Source organism: Pelodiscus sinensis, chromosome 31, assembly GCF_049634645.1.
Source record: "Pelodiscus sinensis isolate JC-2024 chromosome 31, ASM4963464v1, whole genome shotgun sequence".
NCBI classification, from domain to species: domain Eukaryota; kingdom Metazoa; phylum Chordata; order Testudines; family Trionychidae; genus Pelodiscus; species Pelodiscus sinensis.
Genome location: NC_134741.1, coordinates 7,368,284 through 7,392,858, shown reverse-complemented (window position 1 = coordinate 7,392,858; position 24,575 = coordinate 7,368,284). Strand labels below are relative to the sequence as shown.

The 24,575-nt window shown below is 53.1% G+C and overlaps 11 non-coding genes across 11 annotated transcripts; 8 read left to right on the top strand and 3 right to left on the bottom strand.

The window, feature by feature from the left end:
• The first annotated feature begins 159 nt into the window (after positions 1–159).
• TRNAC-GCA (transfer RNA cysteine (anticodon GCA)) lies at positions 160–231 on the top strand. Its single transcript has one exon. It is a non-coding gene; the product is annotated as a tRNA-Cys (tRNA).
• Positions 232–688: 457 nt separating this feature from the next.
• TRNAE-UUC (transfer RNA glutamic acid (anticodon UUC)) lies at positions 689–760 on the top strand. Its single transcript has one exon. It is a non-coding gene; the product is annotated as a tRNA-Glu (tRNA).
• Positions 761–1,757: 997 nt separating this feature from the next.
• TRNAS-GCU (transfer RNA serine (anticodon GCU)) lies at positions 1,758–1,839 on the top strand. The gene has a single exon. It is a non-coding gene; the product is annotated as a tRNA-Ser (tRNA).
• A 1,127-nt stretch (positions 1,840–2,966) lies between these two features.
• On the top strand, positions 2,967–3,056 carry TRNAY-GUA (transfer RNA tyrosine (anticodon GUA)). The gene is given in 2 exon segments: positions 2,967–3,003; positions 3,021–3,056. It is a non-coding gene; the product is annotated as a tRNA-Tyr (tRNA).
• A 1,702-nt stretch (positions 3,057–4,758) lies between these two features.
• On the bottom strand, positions 4,759–4,831 carry TRNAR-CCG (transfer RNA arginine (anticodon CCG)). Its single transcript has one exon. It is a non-coding gene; the product is annotated as a tRNA-Arg (tRNA).
• Positions 4,832–6,332: 1,501 nt separating this feature from the next.
• On the bottom strand, positions 6,333–6,441 carry TRNAL-CAA (transfer RNA leucine (anticodon CAA)). The gene is made up of 2 exons: positions 6,404–6,441; positions 6,333–6,371 (listed from the first exon to the last, which is right to left on the bottom strand). It is a non-coding gene; the product is annotated as a tRNA-Leu (tRNA).
• Positions 6,442–9,454: 3,013 nt separating this feature from the next.
• On the bottom strand, positions 9,455–9,559 carry TRNAR-UCU (transfer RNA arginine (anticodon UCU)). The gene is made up of 2 exons: positions 9,523–9,559; positions 9,455–9,490 (listed from the first exon to the last, which is right to left on the bottom strand). It is a non-coding gene; the product is annotated as a tRNA-Arg (tRNA).
• A 1,609-nt stretch (positions 9,560–11,168) lies between these two features.
• On the top strand, positions 11,169–11,250 carry TRNAS-GCU (transfer RNA serine (anticodon GCU)). The gene has a single exon. It is a non-coding gene; the product is annotated as a tRNA-Ser (tRNA).
• A 4,559-nt stretch (positions 11,251–15,809) lies between these two features.
• TRNAS-CGA (transfer RNA serine (anticodon CGA)) lies at positions 15,810–15,891 on the top strand. Its single transcript has one exon. It is a non-coding gene; the product is annotated as a tRNA-Ser (tRNA).
• Positions 15,892–21,194: 5,303 nt separating this feature from the next.
• On the top strand, positions 21,195–21,267 carry TRNAK-CUU (transfer RNA lysine (anticodon CUU)). Its single transcript has one exon. It is a non-coding gene; the product is annotated as a tRNA-Lys (tRNA).
• Positions 21,268–21,688: 421 nt separating this feature from the next.
• TRNAV-AAC (transfer RNA valine (anticodon AAC)) lies at positions 21,689–21,761 on the top strand. The gene has a single exon. It is a non-coding gene; the product is annotated as a tRNA-Val (tRNA).
• Positions 21,762–24,575: the final 2,814 nt, after the last annotated feature.

Below are 24,575 nucleotides of genomic sequence, written 5' to 3'. Positions count from 1 at the left end.
CTTGCCTTGCAGCTGTGACAGCATCAGACCCCTGCCACCCGCCTGCTCAGTGTGGAGACCAAGCCCAAGGGTGGCACCTGGGATGTGAGTTACACAAAAGCCTCTTGTCTCTTGCTCCTTGTCCAGTTCCCAACATTGGCTCCAGCTGACAATTTTTGTGGGGGTGTAGCTCAGTGGTAGAGTGTTTGACTGCAGATCAAGTGGTCCTTGGTTCAAATCCAAGTGCCCCCTTAGAAAATTTCCTTCTAGTGGAAATATTTTCCTTTCCAGTTCCATCACACTCTGGCTTTACATTGCTTGAGGTTCTTGACATTAATAAGAACCCTTAATGCAGAGCTACTCAAGTTTGGAAGCCCTGGTGGCCACAATGAATGGCATTTAACCAGGATGGACAGGGCAGGTGTCCCTAGCTGGTGTATTCTAGAAGCTGGGAATGGGCGACGGGAGGGATCACTTAACAAATGTCTGTCCTGAGGATTCCCACTGGGCAATGAGATTGGCTGCTGTTGTGAGACAGGATCCTGGGCTAGTTGGGCAACTGGCATGGCCCAGTCTGGCTGCTTTGATGTTCTGTTTGGTTTCTGTTCTTGTCCCCTCTGGGCAATGGAAAATGGACCCATGTCCTGAAGGGGACAGAAAGTGGCCTGTGAAAGGCTAGTGTAGGTAAGGAAAAAGCCTTCTTCATGTGTCCCTGATGGTCTAGTGGTTAGGATTCAGCACTTTCACTGCTGAGGCCTGGGTTCAATTCCCAGTCAGGGAAGCCAGCCTCAGTTTTCACCTGACATCTGCCAAGTCGTTCATCTTACCTCATTGTTACAGCAGCTGTGACCCAAGAGGTTCACTCAAGGCCCCTTTCCCACCTCTCCCTCACGGCCAAGACAGCACCTGCCATTTTCACAAGCCCTTCAGAAAGGGCGGAGCTGGGTGACTCAAACTGCCCCTCCCCTCTCCTGCATGGGCAGCGCTACAGAAAGCTCTGTGGCACACACAGCACTAGCCCAACGCACAGTCAGGTCGGCACAAGATCCATTGGTTCAGTTTGGTTGTTGAAGGCGACAACCCAGAACTGGCTCCAGCCCCCACTCTGTAACCTGGGGAAATGACCCAACAGGCCTGGGCCCCTCGGAGAGGCAACGATTCCCCACTGGCCAGGGCAGAGCCTCCCTCTGACACAGTCATGGAGCCTTCTCCCCCTGGGCCTGCCTCCCCCTGGGCCTGCCTCCCCCTTCACTCAGCTCTCACTGCTCGGTGCTGCCAGGGAGGGGCCTCACTGCGAGAGCCGCCTGGGCAGGTTCCTGCCACAGAGACACGTCCCAGAGCAGGACAGGGAATAAGCCCTCTTGCGCAAGAACTCGTCCACAAGGAGTCAGTGTGGATGGGCAACAGCGGTTTCTTGCTCAAGAAAGCTGTGTATCTAAAATGCCCTTCAGAGCTTTCCTGAGCAGGAAAGCGTCCACACTGCCATGGGTGCTCTTTCAGAAAAGCACTTCTCTTGTGCAACAGCACATGGCAGTGTGGACACACTGTTGGGCAAGACATTTTGCACAAAACAGTTCTTGAGCAAGAAGTCTGCAGGGTAGATGTAGCCAGGGGGTGTTTGGGTTTGTTACCAGCACTGAGCTTTGTACAACAGCCCAGGGAACACTGTGAAAAGCCAAAACCTTCCCGCCCTGGGTGTCCCTGGCCAGTCAGCAAGTGGCACAAAGGTTCCCTGAAGTGCTGACTTCAGGTGATTTGAAACAAGCCCCACCAGCTCAGGTGAGGTGGCTGAGTGGTTAAGGTGATGGACTGCTAATCCATTGTGTTCTCCACGCATGGGTTCGAATCCCATTCTCATTGGGTCTTAATAGCCTTCTCTCTTGCCTCTACCAGAGGCAGCCCTCCCCCTCTACCCCCCACTGCAGCCAAGGGAAATCTCCACAGAGACACTCCCAGATGGGACCCTCAATCCCTTCTGCCCTCAAGGGGAAACCTCACAAAGGAGATTCCAGGCAGCCAGGACTTGGGGGTCTCTGAGATTGCCCCTGTCCCACCTGGCTGTTGCCAGGCATCCTCTATGAGGTCACTGCCTCCCAGCCAATGAGCTGAGGTGCTGCAAAAGTTCCTTGTGATGTCACTGCTGCCTTGCAGGGTCATGTCCTGCCCCTGGCCAGCCCCTTGGCATGTATGAGCTGCTCTCCCTGCCCCCCTCACTCAGGGCTGGTTCTGGGGCTCAAGCAGGGAACATCAGAGGCTGCTCAGGGGGCCACATTGCTAGGAATAAGGGATCTTTCGGAAAAGGTTTTATTTTCCAGAAGATCCCCGTCTAGACTGGTGCTTTTTGCTGGCAAAGCCCCGAGCTGGAAAAAAGCAGCAGCCATGTTTATGCAAATGAAGCGGGGGAGATTTAAATCCCCGCTTCATTTGCAATTGCGCTGTGTCTAATCTGCATCCCTTTTCCGCAAAAGGCCCTTCAGCAGCAGCACACGGCTGCCATCCAGCAGGCCCTTCCGGGGGCTTGTGCTTCTGAGAGGCCCTGAGGGAGAGTTCCAGACAAGGACACCTGTGAGACTCTCCCCTGGGTGCCCCCACAAGCGCCTTCTGTATTTCCCCTCTGTGCCTCCCCCACCACCCACACACACCCTTCCCCTGCCCGCCCTTCCCACTTTCTGGGCCCGCCTCCCCTGCTGAAGACACGTGAGGAGACACGTGAGAAGTGGTTTTTTTTTTTTGGACCTGCCCCGACCGCAGCCCTAGAGACTCTGGAACAAAGAAGACACATGAGAAGAACCCAACTTTCTTCCTTTTGCTGTGACATGGATGGATCTAGCTCAGGTTTCACTCAAGGGGTCCGTCTGCATGTGAAGTACCTGTGACAGCCCCTGTGCTTCTCTGCCCCCCCATCAGCAATGCCACCTACTTGGGGGAGCACGTGCCCCGAGACTTGTAGAAATGACAACCTAGACAAGCCAGCATCAATCAGGCACCCTTCGATAGCTCAGCTGGCAGAGCGGAGGACTGTAGTGTGTGTTTGACGAGTGATCCTTAGGTTGCTGGTTCAACTCCGGCTCGAAGGAGCAATTGTTTTCCCTCCGGCCTGGCCTTAGCAGAAGGTAACCAAGGTGGTTGCCTTGGGTCCGTGTCTTCAGAGCCCTCCGCTGCAATTGACAGAAAGATTGTGGGGAGGAGCTGCCAATCTCATTTCTTGGGCTGCGCAGGTTATATCCACAAACACAAAAGTTCTTTCGGAACAATGGCCGTTATTCCACAATAACACTGCAAGAGTCTACACAGCAATTCCGTTATTTTGAAATAATTCTGAAGTAACAGACGGTTTATTCCGACTTCTGCAAACCTCATTCTACGAAGAATAACACGTAATCCAAATTAGCTATTTCAAAATAATGTGTCTGTAGCTGCGCCACTGCTGCTAATTTGAACTAGCCCCTCCCCAGGGCCATTCTAAGTTATTCTTCCTGGGGCTCTAAATTGAGATAGCTCGTCTACACTGGGGAGCCTGCCTCAGACTATTCTGAGGTTTCCCTGCAGTGTAGACGTGCTAGTTCGAAATAAGCTATTTTGGAATCACTATTCCAGACCAGCTTATTCCAAAATAAATGTGCCATGTAGTCGTAGCCAGAGTCCAGAGGCCAGTCTGAAAGCTCAGTATTCCATATGGCTACACACAATCACCTGTCTTGGTCCCATGGTGTAAGGGGCAGGACTTTGAATCTTGCAATCTGAGTTCAAATCTTAGTAGGACCTCCTGGGTTGGGGCTTATTGTTGTGAGGTTTTTCACACTGCCTGGCTATGCTGCAGGCTTCTGCACAAGAATGGCAGTTCTTGTGCAAAAACTAGCACAGTGTCTACCCTGCATGTGCATTCATGTGCAAGAAAAACAGTAAACCATTGGAAAAGAGGGCTTCTTGTGCAAGAGTTAGTCCCCTCCCCATAACGAATAAGCCCTCTTGCACAAGAAGGCAGTGTGCACAGGCAAGAGGGATTTCTTGCACCAGAAACCCCTAAGGCTAAAATAGCCATTAGAGCTTTCTTGCACAAGAGAGCATCTATGCTGCTGTAGATGCTCCTTAGGAGGAGATAAACCACCTCATAGAGCTGGAAGGGACTTTGAGAGGTCGGATAGTCCAGCCCCCTACCCTCATAGCAAGCACAAGAACCCTCCCTGACAGATTTGCCCCAGATCTCTAAATGGCCCCTTCAAGGATTGAATTCAGAATCCTGGGTTTAGCAAGTTAATACTCAAACCACTCAGCTCTCCCTCCCTGTTGTGCCAAAACACATGGATGTGTGGATGTGCTCTTGCACAAGAACTCTTGCACAAAACAGTTCTTGGGCAAGAAGCCTGCAGTGTAGATGGAGCCTAAAGTTTTTCATATTTTTTGTTTTAAAAATATTTCAAAAAGTTGTTCAATGTGCCCCAACCCTGGAATTGTGCTGCAGCCGCCTCCCTCGCTACGGTCTCTGACTCCATGTGCACTGGCCTTCTGTCTGGGTGCTGGCAGGGGAGTGAGAGGTGGCAGGTACTGATGGGTAACAGGTGCCAAGGTGCATACAGAGAAGCCAGCGCCTGCATCTGACCTCACTGTGCACACCTCAGCTTTTAACAAACACTCTCCTCCTGTCTGCGCCTAACACCAGTGTCAGTGTCTGCTCCGGAGGGGTCCTGTCTGGGGGAAAATGGCAATTCCAGGGGACCCTCACAGCTAACATGGTAAAGAGGAAGACAAAGAGACTCCACTAGGAATCATCACAAGTATCACCCCAGATGGGACTTGAACCCATAATCCCTGGCTTCGGAAGCCAATGCTTTGTCCATTAGGCCACTGGGGCACATGAGTGATGATACAGAAACCGAAATTCCCTTTCTTTCTGGCTGGCCAGGGATACCCAGGGCTGGAAGGTTTTGGCTTTTCACAATGTTCCCTGGGCTGTTGTGCAAAGCTCAGTGCTGGTAACAAACCCAAACACCCCCTGGCTACATCTACCCTGAAGGCTTTTTGTGCAAGAACTGTAAGGTGCAACAGCGTGTCCACACTGCCATCTGCTTTTGCACAAGAACGTCCATGGCACATTTGCACATGAACGCTCTCTCATGCAAGAAACCCCTGTTGCCCATCCATACTGCCTTCTTGTGCAAGAGCTCTTGCACAAAAGAGCTTATTCCTCATGGGGAGAGGAATAACTCTTGTGCAAGAAGCCCTCCTTTCCTACATTTTGCCATAAATTTACTTGCGCAAGAATGCGCGTGCATTATAGATGCACCTCAAGTTTTGTGTAAGAAGCCTGCAGTGTAGACGTAGCATCTGGGTGCCCAGAGAGGGGCTGGCTAGTCACAGTCTGGCTCGGAGCGCTCTCTGCAATGGGAAGATGTCCATGGAGCAGGCGTATGACAGTGGCACACGGCTCTGGTGTGCTGGGGAGGGAGGCCCAGCATCCAGAGGAGCGTTTCCAAGAGAAGCTTTTACTGACAGTGTCTGTCTCTGGTCTGATTTTACCATGTTGTGAGACACTGGAACCCGCAGCAGCATGGATGGGGTGGCTGGAGGGAGCGGCTGGCGGGCGGCTGGTAGGAGCAGTAGCAAGTAGCCAACAGAGTGGGTGAGATGCCTCCTATCTCCACCCCCCCAAGAGTGGGAGGTGAGCTCTGAAAACCACCTGTGAGCTCTTATCTGCCCTGAGCAAGGGCAGCAACTGTGAGTGGGGTATGGAGAAAGTTTGGGCATGTGAATGGGACACTTACATGGCTGGACTTGCATTGCTGGCAAAGGACACTGCTCAATCCTCTTGAGCGGAGACTTACTTGTGGGATGGTTCTGAACCCTGCTTGTGTCCAGGCCTGACATAACCTGCCCCACAGAATTCACACAGCAAATGGGGCTCTCAGAGCACAGGGGGAGTTTGGGGGCTCGTTGCTGGGCCGTGGGGTGAAGCATCAAACCAGCCCCCTCGTGTGGGGCCTGTGAGTGTTGCTGAATCTGGGCCTCTGCACCTAGGCATTGGCAAACAAAAGGTCTGGGGGCCACACGGAGACCCTGCTGGGCTGAGAAGAAAGTGGCTGGGATTTCACTTCGTTTGTGCCTGTGGGCTTGTCTGTCTTCAGCCTGGAAACCTCCTGGCTCCTCAGACCACTGGTCTGGATGGAGCGTTACAGAAGTCGGAATAATGGAATTGCTGTGTAGACGCTCCCATTGTTATTGCAGAATAATGGCCGTTATTCCCAAGGAACACTGCAGTGTCGATACAGCGTAGGAGAAATGCTGAGCAAATGCTCCTGCAATGTCAGGAGAGACAGGGAAATGAGGTCACTTCTCTAGCGATCAAAAAGAAGATATGTCAGGAGTGGGATTTGAACCCACATCTCCATTCAGAGACCAGCACACCTAGCTGAGAGAAAGGCAGGACCTTGAGTCTGGTACCTTAGACCACTCGGCCATCCTGACACTTGTGTTAGCATTTTCAAGTGCAGTTTTCGTACATGTTTGAGTTGATTGGGGAGGCCGAGGGGGCCCCTCTCTTTCCCCACCTAACAGCCGCTCTACAGCACAGCTGGGTTTATCTCCACTCACCCTCACCTACCCTTGTGGGGTGTTTTGCAGGGAACTGACAAGAAGCGGAAGAGGGGAAACCGCTGGCCAGCAGAACAGAGACTTGGGATTCTCCTGTGCCAGGGAGTCTGTGTCAGTGCCTGGGGATCCTGAGCTGGGTGTCTCCTGGGCTTGTTGGCTCCAGACCTGGGGTGTCTCCTCTGCAGGGCGATGCTTGTTCCTGGGGCTAACGCTTATCCCTGGGACACACTTTGTGCAGGGACCGTTGCTGGTCTTTGTGCCACAGTACGTGTCTGGGACGTGGGAGTGAGGAACCTGCCCAAAACAGACACGTATCCACACACCACCCCCCGGTTCTGTGTCCCCGGACCCCGGCCCTCCTCTGTCAGCCCCACACACTGCCCTGAGCCTCCCAGACTGCACCCCCACACGTAGCTTTCTTACAGATGCTGTTTTATCGCAGCCCTCTCACACCAGCCTCGGCCCCCCAGGGGGTAGATTGTGCTGCCCCACCCCCCAAAAGAGCCCTTGTGTGGCCATGAGCAGAGACCCCACCGGGGGATTGGCCCTGGTTGTCAGGCAGCTTGTGATGCTGCCACAGAGCACGCAACATGGGACCTGCAGGAAGGCAGGTCATGGCACCTGCTCTCAGGGCACCTGGGACTCTGGGCTGGCGGCCGACACTCTGCGCTCCTGGCTTCCCTGCAGCTCTGTTCTCTTTGGAGACGGGCCCCTCGCTATTGCTGTGCGCACTCTTCAGTAAAGAGCTTGTGACTGGACTTTGCTGGTGTTGCCTGTCTCTTTGCAGACAGACAATGAACCGAGCCGTCTGGGCTAGAGTCCCTGACAGAGGCAACGATTCCCCACTGGCCATGGCAGAGTCTCCCTCTCACACAGTCATGGAGCCTTCTCCCCCTGGTCCTGCCTCCCTCCCCTTCTCTAAGCTCTCAGGATATGTCCACATTACACAGTTTTCCCTTCTTCTGCAAGAAAATGGAAAGAACAGAGGGTTTCTCTGGCATTGGTGATCCTCATTGTACAAGGAAGAAGCCTTTTTGCGGAAGAGCTCTTTTGGAAAAACGCATGTGTGGTTGGAGAAGAAAGTTCTTTTGGAAGAAGAGGAAAGGGGGAAAAGCAGAGGTGCCCTGGTGGCCATTCCGTCCATAGCAATCCCAGCTTACATGCAGGAGAGCGTCCATTCAGTCTGGACTCTCTCTTTCGGAAAAGCAGATCACTTTTTTAATGCACTTTTGCAGTGTGGACGCTCTCTTCTGGAAGAAGTTTTTTTTTGAAGATCCCTTCCAAAAAAAGCTTCTTCCGAAAGAAGCCTGCAGTCCAGACGTAGCCTCTGGGTACATCTGCAAAGCACGCTTATTTCAAAAAATGCTATTTTGAAAAAAAATTAAATAGCTTGTTTCGAAACAGCATATGCACACTAGGGGGAAGCCTCAAAATTAGTCCAAGGAAGGTTCCCCTAAGGTGGATGCGCTACCTTGATTTAGAGCCCCAGGAAGCACCAGGGAGTAATTACTTTGAATGTCCCTGGGCAGGAGCTATTTCAAAATAGCAGCAGTGGAGCATCCACACTCCGGGTGTTTTGAAATAGCTATTTTGGAAGAGGCGTTATTCTTCCTGCAATGAGGTTTACAGATTTGGAACTAAGCCATGACTGGCTTTTGAGGGGAGCAAGTAGGAAGAGGGAGGGGCCACTGGAGTCACTTGGCTCTCTGGGTGGCTCTGCCTGGGAAAAGAAAAACAGGGACTCCCCCATCAATGGAGAATGCAGCTATTGATCCAACTGCTTCTCGCATGTTAAGCAAGCGCTCTGCCACTCAAGCTAATTCTTCCACTTGCTCAGGGCTAAGGGTGTGTCTAGACTACAGAGTTTTGTCAACAAAAGTGGACTTTTGTCGACAAAACTATACCTGCGTCTACACTACCACTGAGTTCTGTCGACATAACGTCGACAGAACTCAGCAGTTTTGTTGACGCTGGTAAACCTCATTTTACGAGGCATAACACCTTTTGTCAACAGAGTTCTGTCGACAGAAGGTGTTATTGCATGTAGGGTTGCGTCTAGACTACACGGTTTTGTCGACAAAACAGCTTGTCTGTCTTCTAGGTCAGTTAGTCAAGGGAAAGGAGAAGGCTCCAATGAGGCTCCTCCTCACACTCGTGCTTGTGACCCTCATTCTCTCTCTGGCCTCAGGAGCAGATCTCAAGGAGACTCCCTGCAGCAAAGCCATGGGGGGGGGAGGGGCTCTGAGATGGCCCCTGCCCTGCAGCCTGTCCCACCTGGCCACCGTCATGGACCCTCTGTGAGGTTGTCTCTCGTTGCTGCTCCCCTGAGTGCCCAGGTAAGTGCAGCTGCTGCTGACCAGCCTGTGCCTGGGATGAGCCCAACTCCCCATGTGACAGAGGGGGTGACATCAGCTGAGAATGCCCCTTGCTGCCAGCCTGGGGAAGGGAGATGAATCAGGCCAGGCAGCTGTTGGAGGCTTGTGGCTTGGCCTCCCTGCCCTGGGAGGCTGGTGTACTGGGCTGGGCTCTGCCAGCTGCCTCCCTTGTGTGACTTGCCCAGTGTCCACAGGCCAAATGTTGGAAAAGCCTCTTCCAAAAAAAGCAGAAGAAAAAGCTACACAAATTGGGTTTTGAAATGTGCGTAGGTTTTTCCAGAAGAGCAGTGCAGTGCAGACACAGCCTGAGTGTTGCTCAGCACTAGTAGGAGACAGGGAGGGACAAAATAGTCTAAAGGCACCTGCAGCCTTTCAGAACAACCCCCAGCTCCAACCCCAAGAACCAGCCCTTCCCTCCACCCTCACTAGGGTCTGCCAGCACACCCCAGTGTCAGCCTAAGGATTGCCTGGTCTGTAATAGCTGCATCCTGGAAATGAGGAAGCAGCTAAAGTGACTCTGGTGGGACTTGAACCCACAACCTTTGAATGTCTAGCTGGGCTCACATTAACCATTACAGCTTAGAAGTCCAATGTGCTTTCCATTGCACCACAGAGCCTGACAGACTGCTGGGGTTGATAGCTCCATTCTCTGCTTTGCAGCATGGCAATTGCTGGGGGTCTGTCTCTTTTGGGAGAGGAGGTAGGAAGAGGGAGGGGGCCACTGAAATTAAAGGATAAAAAGTGAGCTGTAGTTTGAGAACGGGGGCATTGATCCCACTGTCTCTCACATGCTAAGTGAGCGCTCTACCACTTGAGCTAATTCCGCTGCTTGCAAAAGGTCCTGCTGCCTCACCCACCTTGTTCCAGAGCCCACAACTTCCCTGCAGCTGCCCAAAGCTCCTTTCTGAAAGGGCCACTTGCGAGACTGACACCCGGGGGCCGGCTAGCTCGGAGCTCTAGGACGCGGTGCTCATATCACACAGATGCATCTTAAGAGCAAGCCCCTTATTTCAAGCTATAACGGGCTCGCTATTCTGACGTCCCAGCATGGCAGGAGGAGGGAGGGATGTTTCGGAATAGCGATTTATTTCGAAGTAAGTGCTGTGTAGCCAGCACCAAATTACAAAATAAGCTATTTCAAAATAGGCGCATTGATTATTTTGAGCTATGGGATGCACCCCTAGTGAGTTAGAGCTGAACTCTGCCCCCAGCTCCCTGCTCCACCCACCCACGTACTGACTCCCTCGCTGCCACGGGGCTGTTTGCATTGGCCTCTTCTCTCTGTCGCCAGGCTTCAGCCAGGCCTGAGAATCAGGCAGGAGAATGTGACCCGGCTCCCTGCACCTGGGCCCTGCATTTCTCATCCCTTCAGAGACACTTGCTAGTGGAGGAATAAATCACAGTCACATGAGTGTAGATTATGAAACTTTGTTGTTGTTGTTGCCTTGGAAACTCCCCACAGACCTTCCCCTGGGGTCCCGGGCAGCCAGCTCACACTGCACAGCTCACTTCGAGGTGAGGCTGCTGTGTAGACGTGCCCGTCCTGTTGAGGGCCAGCTTGCTGGGGGGAGGCTCTGGCCACTTCCTTTACTTGTCTCTCTCAGGCTGTGTCTACACTGCAGAGCTACGTCTACACTGCAGGCTTTTAGCACAAGAGCAAGTGCTCTTGTGTAAAAACTTGCAGAGCGTCTACACTGCAGGTACCTTCTTGTGTAAGTAAATTTATAGTTCAGCATCAGACAACAGGGCTTGTTGCACAGAAGTTATTGCTCTCCCCACGAGGAATAAGCCCTCTTGTGCAAGAACTCGTCCACAAGGAGGCAGTGTGGATGGGCAACAGCAGTTTCTTGCTCAAGAAAACCCTGTAGCTAAAATGGCCATCAGAGCTTCCCTGCGCAGGAGAACGTCCACACTGCCATGTGCACTCTTGCAGAAAAGCACTTTTCTTGTGCAAAAGCACATGGCAGTGCAGAGACACTGTTGCGCAAGACCTTTTGCACAAGAACTCTTGCACAAAACAGTTCTTGAGCAAGAAGTCTGCAGGGTAGATGTAGCCAGGGGGTGTTTGGGTTTGTTACCAGCACTGAGCTTTGTACAACAGCCCAGGGAACATTGTGAAAAGCCAAAACCTCCCAGCCCTGGGGGTCCCTTGGCCAGTCAGCAAGTGGCAGAAAGATTCCCTGAAGCACTGACTTTAGGTGATTTGAAAGAAAACCATATAGTTCAGATGAGGTGGCTGAGTGGTTAAGGCGATGGACTGCTAATCCATTGTGCTCTGCATGCATGGGTTCAAATCCCATCCTTATCGGGTGTTTGCAGCCTTCTCTCTTGCTTCTCCCAGAAGTTCAGTACCAGCCCCTCCTGTAACCCTGCCAGCTCCAGCCCCTCCCACTGCAGCCAGGGGAAATCTCAGCAGAGACACTCCCAGATGGAGCCCTCAAGGGGAAACCTCACAAAGGAGATTCCAGGCAGCCAGGCCATGGGGGTCTCTGAGATGCCCCAGCCCTGCAGCCTGTCCCACCTGGCTGTTGCCATGGTCCCTCTGTGAGGTCACTGCCTCCCAACCAATGAGTTGAGGTGCTGCACAAGGCCCTTGTGATGTCACTGCTGCTTTGCAGGCTCATGTCCTGCCCCTTGGCATATGTGAGCTGCTCCCCCGTCACTCAGGGCTCGTTCTGGGGCTCACACAGGGAACATCAGAGGCTGCTCAGGGGGCCACATTGCTAGGCCAGGGGCCCCCCTGTGGGGCTGTGAGTGTTGCTGTCCCTGCTGTACAGACAGGGCCATAGAGCCTCAGGAGGCTGCAGTGGTGGGAGACACTTCCCCAGTTTTGGGAGGGAGACAAGACGTCAAGGCCCATGACTTGGAGCCTGCTGCCAATACCTATCGAAAGTTGATTTTCAGAGGAATGAGATCAGCCCTTCCTTGTATCTGGCTTCTTCAAAAGGGCTTAATCAGGATCTAAAATTGAAGAAGGGCCATTTAGAAGGGTGAATTTCTGTCCCTGGCATTTTTTTACTGTGTACCCCAGTGGCCTAATGGACAAGGCACTGGCCTTCTAACTCAGGGATTATGGGTTCAAGTCCCACCTGTGGTGAGAGTTTCCTCTCACTGATAAAGAGTTTACATTCCTCTGCTCTCTGAAGTAGTTGGCAAGGCTGCTCCACAGTTGCTGTTCCCCTCTCTACACAAGCTGTTCAGACCCCTCACTAGCCAATGCTGGTGTTAGGTGCAGATCTGAGTGCTAAAATCCCAGGGATTCAAAGTGAGAATGAAAGGATGCACTTTCCTCTAGAAGGCCCAGGAATCTCAGCTGGAGGGAGGAGGTGGCTGTAGCAGAACAGGGTCTGTCTGGAGACAAAGCTGAGGCTGAGAAGGCCCATGAGAGGCAGAGACTCCAGAGCATGGGAGGTGGAGGGCTACTTATTTGGTCTGGAAAACTGACAGGAAATCCCCAGGCCCTGAGCTGGGTGCTGGCAAGGCCCATGGGGTAGTTTGCCTGGTGGGGTTTGGGGGGTGGAGACTCAAACTGTCCCTCGTGCCCCTTTTGTGTGTCTGTTGCGCTTCCAGTGTCTTTCCTCAGGCACGTTCATCCGGCAAAGACCCCCCCCCCGCCCCAGGGCTCTTGTATCTTCCTTTGTGCAGCTCAGCTGCAGACACTGCAGGGGCTGAAAGGAAATTGCTGCACTTTGGGAGTCAAAGGTGTTGTCTGGGACCATAGAGCAGTTTCACCCACCAGCCTGAGGAGGGCACCATGGCTTAGCTAGCTAAAACACCTGCCTTGTAAACATAAGAGCCTGGATTCAACTCCCAGTGGTGCCTTGTTGCATCCTTTGCTCACATTTTCCCAGGTCCTTCTGGGACACAGAAGAGGCCTCCCCTGGCCACCCATGGAACTGCTGGTTCAGGAAAAGGCTGATTGGGGAGGGGCCTTGGGAAAGAGGAAACCACAAGCCTGGAGCAGGTGCCATTGGTGGTCAGGACAGGCCACCTGATGCCCACATACCCTGACTCTCCATGGCTGCAGGAGCTGCAGAGGTTTCACCCTCAGGCTCTCTAGGTGCTGATACCCCCAGGGAATCACAAGGGTGTGTGGTGCTGGCTCTCCTGTCCCAGCAATTGCAGTCAGAGCCCTGCCTTGCCAGTGCCAGTCACAGCAGCCTCTGCACCTGCTCCAGGCTTGTGGTTTCCTTCTACCCAACACCCTCCCCAATCAGCCTTTTCCTGAACCAGCAGTTCCATGGGTGGCCAGGGGAGGCCTCTTCTGCGTCCCAGAAGCTGCCAGGCTCTGACTCTTGCCCCCTTGGTGCCCCCCTCTAAATGCTCTTTTAAATTGGTCTTTATGGTCCTGCTCAGGGCGTTTTTCTCCTCAGCAGCGCACAAGAGAGACCACCAGCCACCTTGACCAAACCTCAAACCAGCTGGACAAGCCAGCCCACATCACAGTGAGTCGCTAGTGGCCCTGTCAGAGAAGACCCATTGGCAGCTGCAGAGACATCCCTTCAGCTGCCGGACACGCCTTTTTAAAAGGGCTATTTGTGAACTGTGTTTCGCTTGGCTGGCTAGCTCAGTTGGTTAGTGCGTGGAGCTAGTAATGCCAAGGTCATGGGTTCAAGCCCTGTGTTGGATTCAGATATATTTGCTGTGGTGACTGTTCTACCCCTGCCCCCTCCTTTAGCTGCCTGCTATGGACAGGGAAGCAGAAACAAGCCAAAAAACTGGTAGGAGGAAGCTCCAGTCTGCACAGCCCCAGTGGCTAAAAGGCCCTTGGTCTGGCCTGCTTTCCCCAATAGCAGGGAAAACTCTTCTCTTCCCTCTATTGTGGGGCTACTCATGGGCCTGCTGGCTCAGCTGTTTAGAGCTTCATGCTAATAATGCCCAGGTCTGTGCAGTCCATGCGCAGGAATGTGGACATTTTTGGCCAAATGGCCAATGGTCTTGCAAAGAAAGGCCACCTCCCTCCTACCCCCGCATCCTAGACCAAGTCAGAGCCAAGGTCAAGGAATTGCGGCAGGGGTATGTGAGGGAAGCCCTGCATTACTGTGCATGATCTTGGAGAGGATGAAAAACCGTGAGAGGCAACTGCAGGAGCCATTTGTGCCTGTTTTTGCAGGGTTCAAATAAGGGCTCAGCAAGAAGCTTTCATGCTCCTTCTTTACACTGCATTGGCTGCGAATCAAACCCAGGTGAACTGCTTCAAAGGCAGTTATGTTCACTGCTATACCACCAATGCCTGCCTGGAAAGCTTTTAGGAAAATTAGTGAGGGAAGCCCACGTCTGCCATGAGGCTGGCCAGAGGCGAGAGGGTGCCCGTGTGGTTTGGGGAAAGCAGAACTTCTTGGCCATTAGGCAAAGACCAGAAGTGGAGATGCTGGGGTAGTGGCTGCCCTGCGCTCTCTGTGGTGTGAGGAGCTGGGCGGGAGAGGAGTCCCAGAGGTTGTTGGGTGGGAGAGTAGAGTTTATCAGACTTTGGGCTAAGCTCTAGAGCAGCCAAGGGAGAGGTGGGGAAGTGACTTCTGGAGACTCTGTGTGGCCTGGCGATCAGGACCAAGAGCTGTTCTTGTGTTTGTTGCTGTAAAATGTTGTTTCTGGGTCGTTTGGCTAAGCTCGAGCGCTTCTGCCTTCCAGAGAGCCATGTCACAGGCACAAGCCCCCAGAGACTCCTTCAAGGACACATCACAGGACCAAGCAAGGGGCAGAAACACTGGGCACTGTCAGTGTCTAGGCCAGAGATAAAGACCCTCTTGGAGCTGTGATCCCAGGAGGAGTCTCTGCAGGCCAGGCAGAGGAATGCGGACATTTATGGCTGAATGGCTGATGGCCTTGCAAAGAAAGGCCACCTCCCACCCTGCATCCTAGACCAAGTCAGAGCCAAGGTTAAGGAATTGTGGGGGGGTATGTCAGGGCCCCTGAGCGCAGCTCCTGCTCTGGGGAAGCACCGCAGCACTGTGCATACTGTGAGGAACTGGACCGAATCCCGGGGTGTGGGGAGCCCCTGTCTCCAGGGATAGTTGTGGAGTCTGGGATAGAGACACCTGGGCAGCTGCAGCTTCAGGATGACAACGCTGATGTCCTGCAGCTCCAGGGGATGCAGGAGGACTCCCAAACGTCTTCAGGCAGCGGGGAGGGAACATCAGGTGAGTGCTGGGAGGTTGCAACACCCAGGACATGTCGACACTTGCAGTCTCCTTCAGGAGAGGGATGCAAATGGAGACATTCGAAATTGTAAATGAAACTGGGATTTAAATATCCTGCGCTACATTTGCATAATCGCGTCCGGGTGTTGTTTCAAAATACTTTATTATGAAATAAAAAACACTGTTTAGATGCAGTTATTTGGGGAGAAAACCCTTCTTCCGAAATAACCCTTAAACTCTCCCCTCTGGTCTGGACCTAACAGCAGTGTCAGCGTTTGCTAGTCGGGGCTCTGGACAGCCCCCGCACAGAGGGAGATGGCAACTGCGGGACGCCCTGGCCAACTGTCCCAATGTCTCCCAGCAGAAAAGAAAACAAAAGAGGCCAATGTAAACAGCCCCTGGCAGCGAGGGAGTCAGCACGTCGGTGGGTGGGGCAGGATGCTGGGGGCAGAGCTGGGCTCTAATTCGCTGGGTGACCTTGGCCCATTCAGTGAACCTCTCCCTGTCTCCATGGCCCTGTCTGTACAGCAGGGACAGCAACACTCACAGGCCCCACAGGAGGGGGCTGGTTTGATGCTTCATCCCACGGCCCAGCAATGAGCCCCCCAAGCTCCCTCTGTGCTCGGGGAGCCAGGTTTGCTGTGTGAATTCGGTGGGGTAGGTGCCGTCAGGCCTGGGCACTGGGATTAGTTACCAGTTTTCCTGGCCCTGGGGCAGTACTGACTTTATAGCTGTGATGGCCGAGTGGTTAAGGCGTTGGACTCGAAATCCAATAGGGTTTCCCTGCGCAGGTTCAAATCCTGCTCACAGCGAGCTATGTGTTTTGACCACACCCCTGACCAAGCAACAAACTGCACAACCCCTGAGCCACTCTCCCTGCCCCCAGTCAATCCCTTTCTGCACCTTTCCGAGAGAGACACGGGGCATGATGCTGCATTGTGGGTCCCTGAGCTCTAGGGAAACTCTCAGCTCCTGCAGCCTCTGCCCCTTGCCCAGCACCCCATGGCTCAGCCCTACCCCTGGGGGCTGCCCTGCTCTAGTGTGTGATACGAGTTGAGAGGATGGAGCGTCTGGGCCTGCCCCCAAAGGTCCATCCATGAAGGGCAGGAATGCTGGGGATATGAAGTGGGTCACTCCTCCTGAGGTGCACAGCGCCTCCCCTCCTCCCCTGTGTTGGGAGCAAAGGGTCTAGAGAAGTATTGGGGAGGGGAAAGGGGGGGAGGGGTCTTGTTCCCTGCTCTTGCTCTGCCTTGGGCAAAGAATTAGTAACAGAATATTTGTCCAACTTTATGTACAGAAAAAACCTGACAAGCATGTTTCTGTCCCATGTTTCTGTGGGGTGGTGGTGATCATGTTTGTTTAATATGCAAAAGCCTCCAGGTTCAAAGCCAAGCAGAAACAGGGGTGTGGGGGTTCTGCTCTTATTGTGGCTCCCCAGGTAAACACAGCTCCTGCTTCTTGGGAAAAGCCCAACTCCCAGGCTGAGTAAACCAAGGAACAGCAGGAGCCCTGCCCTAGAAAGGGAGGGGCCAGTATGTGTAAGTGCATGGCCCAGATAGACAGCCCCAGGCTGGGAGGACAGAGCTGCCTGACATCTCTAGTGCTCCACAGGGGCACATGGGTGTTAACAACATGCTCATGTGGTGCCACGTTCCAGCCAGGCCAACAGGAAGTGTTTCTTGTGGCATCACCCCGTGGGCTTCCAAAGTAGAGCAGCTCTGCATTCAGGGTTCTTACTAATATCAAGAACCTCAAGCAATGTGAAGCCAGAGTGTGATGGAACTGGAAATGAAAATATCGCTAGTAGAAGGAACTTTTTCCAAGGAGGCACTTAGAGTTGAACCAAGGACCACTTGATCTGCCGTCAAATGCTCTACCACTGAGCTACACCCTTGCAAAAGTAGACAGCTGCAGCCAGTGTTGGGAACTGGGCAGGGAACAAGAGACTTTTGTGTAACACACATCACAGGTGGGAGGGACCCTCACTGACCCCAGATTGTGACTGGTGCTAACAAGGGATTTGCTCTGAAAGTAGCAGAGCTGGGGCAGGACAGACTTCTGAGCGATGAAGGGGCTGGAGGGAAGCCAGGAGAAGAGGCCAGCCTGAGAGTTGAGAGGCCCAGGTGCCCCCGTGGGCTGTCAGCTGTAGGTGCCATGGTGCAAGGGGCAGCACTCGGGACTCTGAATCCTCCAAGATGAATGTAAGTCTCAGTGGGACTGGCTGGGCTGGTTACTGCAAGGTCCTCGCGCTTCATGTGCTTTGGCTTCCTTGTCCTTAGGGACAATGGAGACAATTTTGTTCCTCCTGCTGGGTGTCTGAGGCCACTGGAGCTCCATCTCCAGACTGAGCAGGCGGGAGGGAGGGGTCTGATGCTGTCACGGCTGCAGGGCAGGTCACTCACCTGGCCCCTGACCTCAGCATGTGGGCGACAGCCAGACAGTATGAGTGGAACAGAGGGTCGGTGGGGCGGGGCGGGGGGGGGGCGGGATTCATATATTTGCGGAAGGGCCCTGAGTCCTGGCTCCCAGCTACACGCCTTGGAACAAAGACCAATGGCCCCTGCACAAAGTGCATTGTGGGAATAAGAGTTGGGGCAGCAGGAAAGGAGATGACCCCTCAGCACCAGCAAGTAGTGGAAGAAGATGGGAGGAAATCCTGCTACCTCTCACTTGCAAAGGCAGCACTTTTCCAATGCAGCTAATTCTGCCCCACCTGCAACCTGTCTCCAGTGCTCCTGCCACTGCCTGGCCCAGGAGGGCTGGTGTCCAGCAGCTCTCTGCCCCAGCGTGGCTGGCTTTTGGGAACAGCAACTAAGAAGTTGTGGGGCTACTGGAGCCACTTAGCCCCCTGGCTGGCTCTGCCAGTAAAAAGACAAACAAGGATTCCTCCCAGCATTGATCCCTCTACCTCTTACATGCTAATTGAACACACTGCTATTTGAGCTAATACCCCTGCAGGGCTGTGGCTAGACTGGCTAGTTTTTCCAGAAAATCAGCCGCTTTTCCAGAAAAACTTGCCAGCTGTCTACACTGGCCGCTTGAATTTCCGCAAAAGCACTGACTTCCTACTGTAAGAAATCAGTGCTTCTTGCGGAAATACTATGCTGCTCCCATTCGGGAAAAAGTCCCTTTTGCGCAAAGCTTTTGTGCAAAAGGGCCAGTGTAGACAGCTCAGATTTGCAAAAATGGCGATCAGGGCTTTTTTTGCAGAAAAGCGCGTCTAGATTGGCACGGACGCTTTTCTGCAAAAAGTGCTTTTGTGGCAAGCGTCCGTGCCAATCTAGACGCTCTGTTCTGAAAATGCTTTTAACGGAAAACTTTTCCGTTAAAAGCATTTCTGGAAAATCATGCCAATCTAGACGCAGCCTGGGTGAAGGGGGATGGTATTTTCCCCACCAGGCCTTTGTCCCTCGGAATCCCTGGGAAGGCTGGGTTTTGTCTTGTTTGGCTTTCCTTCTTCCCTCCTCACTGGGGGGAGTGGGTGACTCTCTCGCCCTCGCAGTGGGAAGTCCTGGCACAGAGATGGGATGGGCAGATGCTCTGAGAGAGTCCCTGGTCTGTTTGGGGAGAGAACTTTCACCCTTTCAGCATCCTAAGTACCACCAGGGTGGCTGGGTGGTTAAGGCGTTGGATTTAAGCTCCACTAGATGTTTGTCTGCCTGGGTTCAAACCCCACTCCTGGTAGCTTTGTGTTTTGGAGAGACATCAATCTGGATGGTGCTTTGTCCTGCTGTGAGGCAGGGGGCTGGACTTAATCTCTGAAGATCCCTTTGGCTGTGTCTGCACTGGCAGTATCTTGCGCAAGGGTTCTTATGCAAGAACACGTCCACCCTGCCATGTGTGAGCTGTGCTTTTGGGCAACAGCATCCATGGCAGTGTGGACGCTCTCTTGTGCAAGAAAGCTCTGATGGACATTTTAGCCATAGGGCTTTCTTGCCCAAGAAACACCTGTCCTGTGTCCACACGGCTCTCTTACGCAAGAGCTCTTGAGCAAGAGGACTTACACCTGTTAGAAAAGAGCGTAGCTCTTATGCAAGAAGCCCTCGCTTACCACGCTTTACTGTAAAACTTCTTGGCTACATCTAGATTACATCCCTTTTTCAGAAAATTAGATGTATTGCAATTGCTAATGAAGTGGGGATTTAAATCTCCCATGCTTCATTAGCATAAAAATGGCTGCCACATTTTTGTCGGAGAAAAGCAAAAGTCTAGACGCTGATCTTTTGAAAAATAAAGCCTTTCCCAAAAGTGCATGCTCTGCAGCTCCTGCAACTGTGGAGAGTGACTCTCGTCCCCCCTCCCTTGGGATGGGCAATGGCAACAGGTGGAGGAGCTGGGAGAGAAGTCCCAGAGAGCAGCCCCATGACTAAGCTGGCCAAGCAGCTGCTGGGTATTGGGGAGGCGAAGGAGGCAGCCCCCAGTGGTGCCTGGCCAATGTGTCTGCTCTCCCTGCCATCCCTCCCTACGTAGCTGGAGTTGGCCATGTCCCCACAGCAGGAAGCCAAAGGGGGCAAAGAGCAGAAGTGCTGGAAGCTGGTGGGGGTGGCCTCTGGGTTTGATTTACTGAGTCTTAGTTGGACTTGCTAAATCAAACGCTGTAAGATCGAATGTGGCCATTCATCCCCAGCTGTACGTGGTCCTTGTTCTTCTGCTGGACATGGCCAAAGGAGAGTAAGGACGAGCCAATGGGCATCCAGATCAGATCACACCCTTGTTGAATGGATGGAAACAGAAACCAGACACACACACAGAGCCGGTTTGAATTGGTTCCAGCTGAGGGACGGGTTTGTCTGGTTTATGTGCATTGGCACTAGAGCACGTGAGGGGTTTGTGGTCATTTGAAGAATCCCTGTTCAATAGAAACCCAAAGTGTGACACAGCTGGAGATGTAAAAGTTTCATTTCAATTGATGAGCTTTTTAAGGGGGCACTTGTTACACCCCCAGAGCAACCATGTGTTTGCATCCAGCGTTGGGAACGGAGCAGGAAACGAGGCTTTTGTGTGACTCACATCTCAGATGGGAGGGACCCTCACTGACCCCAGAGTGTGACTGGTCCTAACAAGGAATTTGCCCTGAAAGCAGCAGAGCTGGGGCAGGACAGGGAGTCCTGGGAGATGAAGCAGCTGGAGAGAAGCCAGGAGAGCAGAGGCCAGCCTGAGAGCTGAGAGTCAGAGGTGCCCACTGCACTTTCATACCACAGGTCCTATGGTGTAAGGGGCAGCACTCAGGACTCTGAATCCTGCAATCTGAGATCAAATCTCAGTGGGACCTGCTGGGGCTCAGCTGGTTGTTACAAGGTTCAGGTACTTCAGCTTCCATGCCCTGAGGTTCAATAAGAGAGTTTTGTTCCTCTTGCTGGGTGTCTGAGGCCACTGGAGCTCCATCTCCAGACTGAGCAGGTGGGCGGGAAGGGCCTGATGCCATCACAGCTGCAGGGCAGGTCACCCACCTGGCCCCTGAGCTCAGCCTGTGCTGGAGGCAGCCAGACAGTGTGAGCGGGTCAGAGGGAGAATTGGGGGAAGGGTCCTGAGTCCTGGCTGCCAGCCACGCACCTTGGCACAAAGACCAACGGCCCCTGCACAAAGTGCATTGTGGGAATAAGAGTTGGGGCAGCAGGAAAGGGGCCGGCCCCTCAGCACCAGGGCGCAGGCAGGAGAAGATGGGAGTGAATCCTGCTACCTCTGCCATGGCTTGGCCCAGGAGGGCTGGGGTCTAGCAGCTTTTCACCCCAACTTTGTGGGAGGCCAAGTAGGAAGGGGCCTCTGGAGGCTCATAGCCCCCTGGCCTGCTGTGTCTGTGGAAAGGGGGGAAGAGGACACACACTTGTCACTGGGGAACAGGGCGCATGGATCCCACTCGTTCCTGCAGAAAATGAAACAGGCTGAGCATTTTGCAGAGAACAGGCCAGAGCCCTTCTCCTGTCCCTGGAGAGATGGAAATGGGTCCGTTCCTTGTGGGGAAAGAAGTGGCTGTGTCAGGAGTGGGGTTCGAGTTCAAACCTCTCCACAGACCAGAACCCCACATTAGGGGCAAGAAAGAGCCTTGAGTCAGGCAGTGGAGAACACTTGGCTCCTGTTACCCTGAGATGGGATATTAGGAAACTTTTCCCACACATCCTGGCTAGCTCAGTTGGTAGAGCATGAGACTCTTAATCTCAGGGTCATGGGTTCAAGCCCTATGCTGGGTGGTGCCCTTCCTTAGCTCACATTCTCAGCCTGTGAGCTATTGGCTCTCAGTTCTCACCAGGGTTTTAGAAAGAAAAAGTCTAGTCCTGGGGTCCAGCTTTAGTAGAACCAACTGCAATTCCCATCTTCTGAGGAGAAGGGAAGAGGATTTTCTTCTCCTCAGTTCTAGCCACATCAGCCCAGGGGGGAGAAAAAATAACCCTCCGCCTGCTGATTGTCCCCTGTCAGCTTCTGTAGCTTCACCTCCTGCCACAGCAGCTCCAGCTTTGAGCTACACATCTCAAGGGGCTGGTGAGGAAATGAGGCGCTTCCCTGAGAACAAGAGGTGGAGTGTTCACAAGGAGCATCCCCCTCCCCTGCAGAGCAGGATGTTAGAAAGAGCCAGGAACAGAACAGTCAGACAAGTTCCATCCCTTGAAATGTGTTTCTGTGGTGTAGTGGTTATCATGTTTACCTAACACGCAAAAGGTCCCTGGTTCAAAGCCAGGTAGAAACACAGGGACTTCTCTTATTGGGGTGCCCAGGTAACTGCAGCTGCTGCTGACCAGCCTGTTGACGAGCCCAACACTCATGTGACAGAGGGGGGGTAATGTCAGCTGATAATGCCCCTGGGTGCCAACCTGGGGAAGCCAGATAAATTAGGCCAGGCAGCTGCTTGTGCCTTGGCCTCCCCGCCCTGGGAGTCTGGTGCATTGGGCTGGCTCTGCCTGCTGCCTCCCTTGTGTGACTTGCCCAGTGTAACAGGCCAAATGTTGGAAAAGCCTCTTCCAAAAAAAAAAAAAAAAGCAGAAGAAAAAGCTGCACAAATTGGGTTTTGAAGTTTGCGTAGCTTTTCCCAGAAGAGCAGTGTAGGGCAGACAGAGCCTGAGTGTTGCTCAGCACCAGTAGGAGACAGGGAGGGATAAAACGATCTAATGGCACCTGAAGCCTTTCAGAACAATGCCCAGCCCCAGCAACAAGAACCAGCCCTTCCCTCCATCCTCACTGGGGTCTGCTGGGAACTGTCTGGACTCAAGCCCACCCCAGTTTCACCCTAAGGATTGCCTGGTCTGTAAAAGCTGCGCCCTGGAAATGAGAAAGCAGCGAAAGTGACACTCGTGGGACTTGAACCCACAAACTTTGAATGTCTAGCTGGGCTCACATGAATCACTGCAGCTTAAAAGAGTGATAGAAAAGTAGCCATGTTAGTCTAGGGTAGCTGAAACAAAATACAGAAAAAAACCAGTTTCTTGCCATTTTAACTGACAAAGGACCTTATCTCAATGACTTAATTACCTGCCTCCTGCTTCAAAAGCCTTTTAAAACTGCACTTTAAAGGGAATCCTCTGAACTGTTATTCATGCTAAAATTCGACACCTTACGGCGGGGTCCTAACAAAGACTCTAGTTATCTTACCCATTACAAAGATAGCTTCCCCAATTATCACCTCTAATATCATTAGCTCACAGACATTTACCTTCCCCCCCCGCATCCCCGTTCTGTTCTGAAATGTGATTTGTCCTTTTCAAATGTGTTCCTTTTTTTTAATTGTATCCTTTGCTATACGTGGTTGTGACAATTTTCTTCCACTATTTGATCTGAGGAAGTGGGTCTGGCTCACGAAAGCTCATCATCTAATAAACCATCTTGTTAGTCTTTAAAGGGCTACATAGTCCTGTATTTTGCTGCAGCTTAAAAGTCCAACATGCTTTCCACTGCACCACAGAGCCTGATATCTCCACTCTCTGCTTTGCAGCATGGCAATTGCTGGTGGCAAAGAAAGGGGAGCCAGGTCTGTCTCTTTTGGGAGAGCAGGTAGGAAAATGTGGCGGGGCCACTGACCTCCTGACAGTGAAAATAAGGGATAAGAGCTGAACTGCAGTTGGAGAACGTGGGCATCGATCCCACTGCCTCTCACATGCTAAGCAAGCACTCTACCACTTGAGCTAATTCCCCTGCTGCAATTACAGAAGCCTTCTTGGAGGCTCTTCCTTTCTCCACAGCGACGTCTGTCATCTAGGTCAGTTAGTCCTGGGAAAGGAGAAGGCTCCGAAAAGGCCTCAAGGGCAACTCTCAAGGAGACTCCCTGCAGCAAAGCCATGGGGGGGCTCTGAGATGGCCCCTGCCCTGCAGCCTGTCCCACCTGGCCATTGTCATGGACTCTCTGTGAGGTCACCGCCTCCCAGCCTCCTTTAGCCAATAAGCTGAGGGGCTGCAAAAGGCCCTTGTGATGTCACTGCCACACCCACCCCTGCCCTCCAGGGCTAATGTCCTGCCCCAGGCAGCCCCTTTGCATGGCTGAGCTGCTCCCAGGGGTGAAAGTGACACATTTCTTACAGGGAGTCCTGGGAGATGAAGCAGCTGGAGAGAAGCCAGGAGAGCAGAGGCCAGCCTGAGAGCTGAGAGTCAGAGGTGCCCACTGCACTTTCACACCATAGGTCCCATGGTGTAAGGGGCAGCACGCAGGACTCTGCCATCTGACTTCAAATCTCTGTGAGACCTACTAAGACTCAGCTGGTTGTTACAAGGTCCTGGTGCTTCAGCTTCCATGCCCTGAGGTTCAACAAAGAGAGTTTTGTTCCTCTTGCTGGGTGCCTGAGGCCACTGGAGCTCCATCTCCAGACGGAGCAGGCCGGCGGGAAGGGCCTGATGCCATCACAGCTGCAGGGCAGGTCACCCACCTGACCCCTGAGCTCAGCCCGTGCTGGAGGCAGCCAGACAGTGTGAACAGGTCAGACGGGGGAATTTGGGGGAAGGATCGTGAGTCCTGGCTGCCAGCCACGCACCTTGGCAGAAAGACCAATGGCCCCTGCACAAAGTGCATTGTGGGAATAAGCGTTGGGGCAGCAAGAAAGAGGCCGGCCCCTCGGAACCACGGTGCAGGCAGGAGAAGATGGGAGTGAATCCTGCTACCTCTGCTATGGCTTGGCCCAGGAGGGCTGGGGTCTAGCAATTTTTCACCCCAGCTTTTTGGGAGGCCAAGTAGGAAGGGGCCACTGCAGGTGCACAACCCCCTGGCTGCTGTGTCTGTGGAAAGGGGGGAAGAGGACACATACCTCTCACTGGGGAACAGGGCGCATGGATCCCACTCGCTCCTGCAGAAAATGAAACAGGCTGAGCATTTTGCAGAGAACAGGCCAGAGCCCTTCTCCTGTTCTTGGAGAGATGGAAATGGGGCCGTTCCTTGTGGGGAAAGAAGTGGGTGTGTCGGGAGTGGGGTTCGAGTTCAAACCTCTCCACAGAGCAGAACCCCACATGAGGGGCAAGAAAGAGCCTTGAGTCAGGCAGTGGAGAACACTTGGCTCCTGTTATGCTGTGATGGGATATTAGG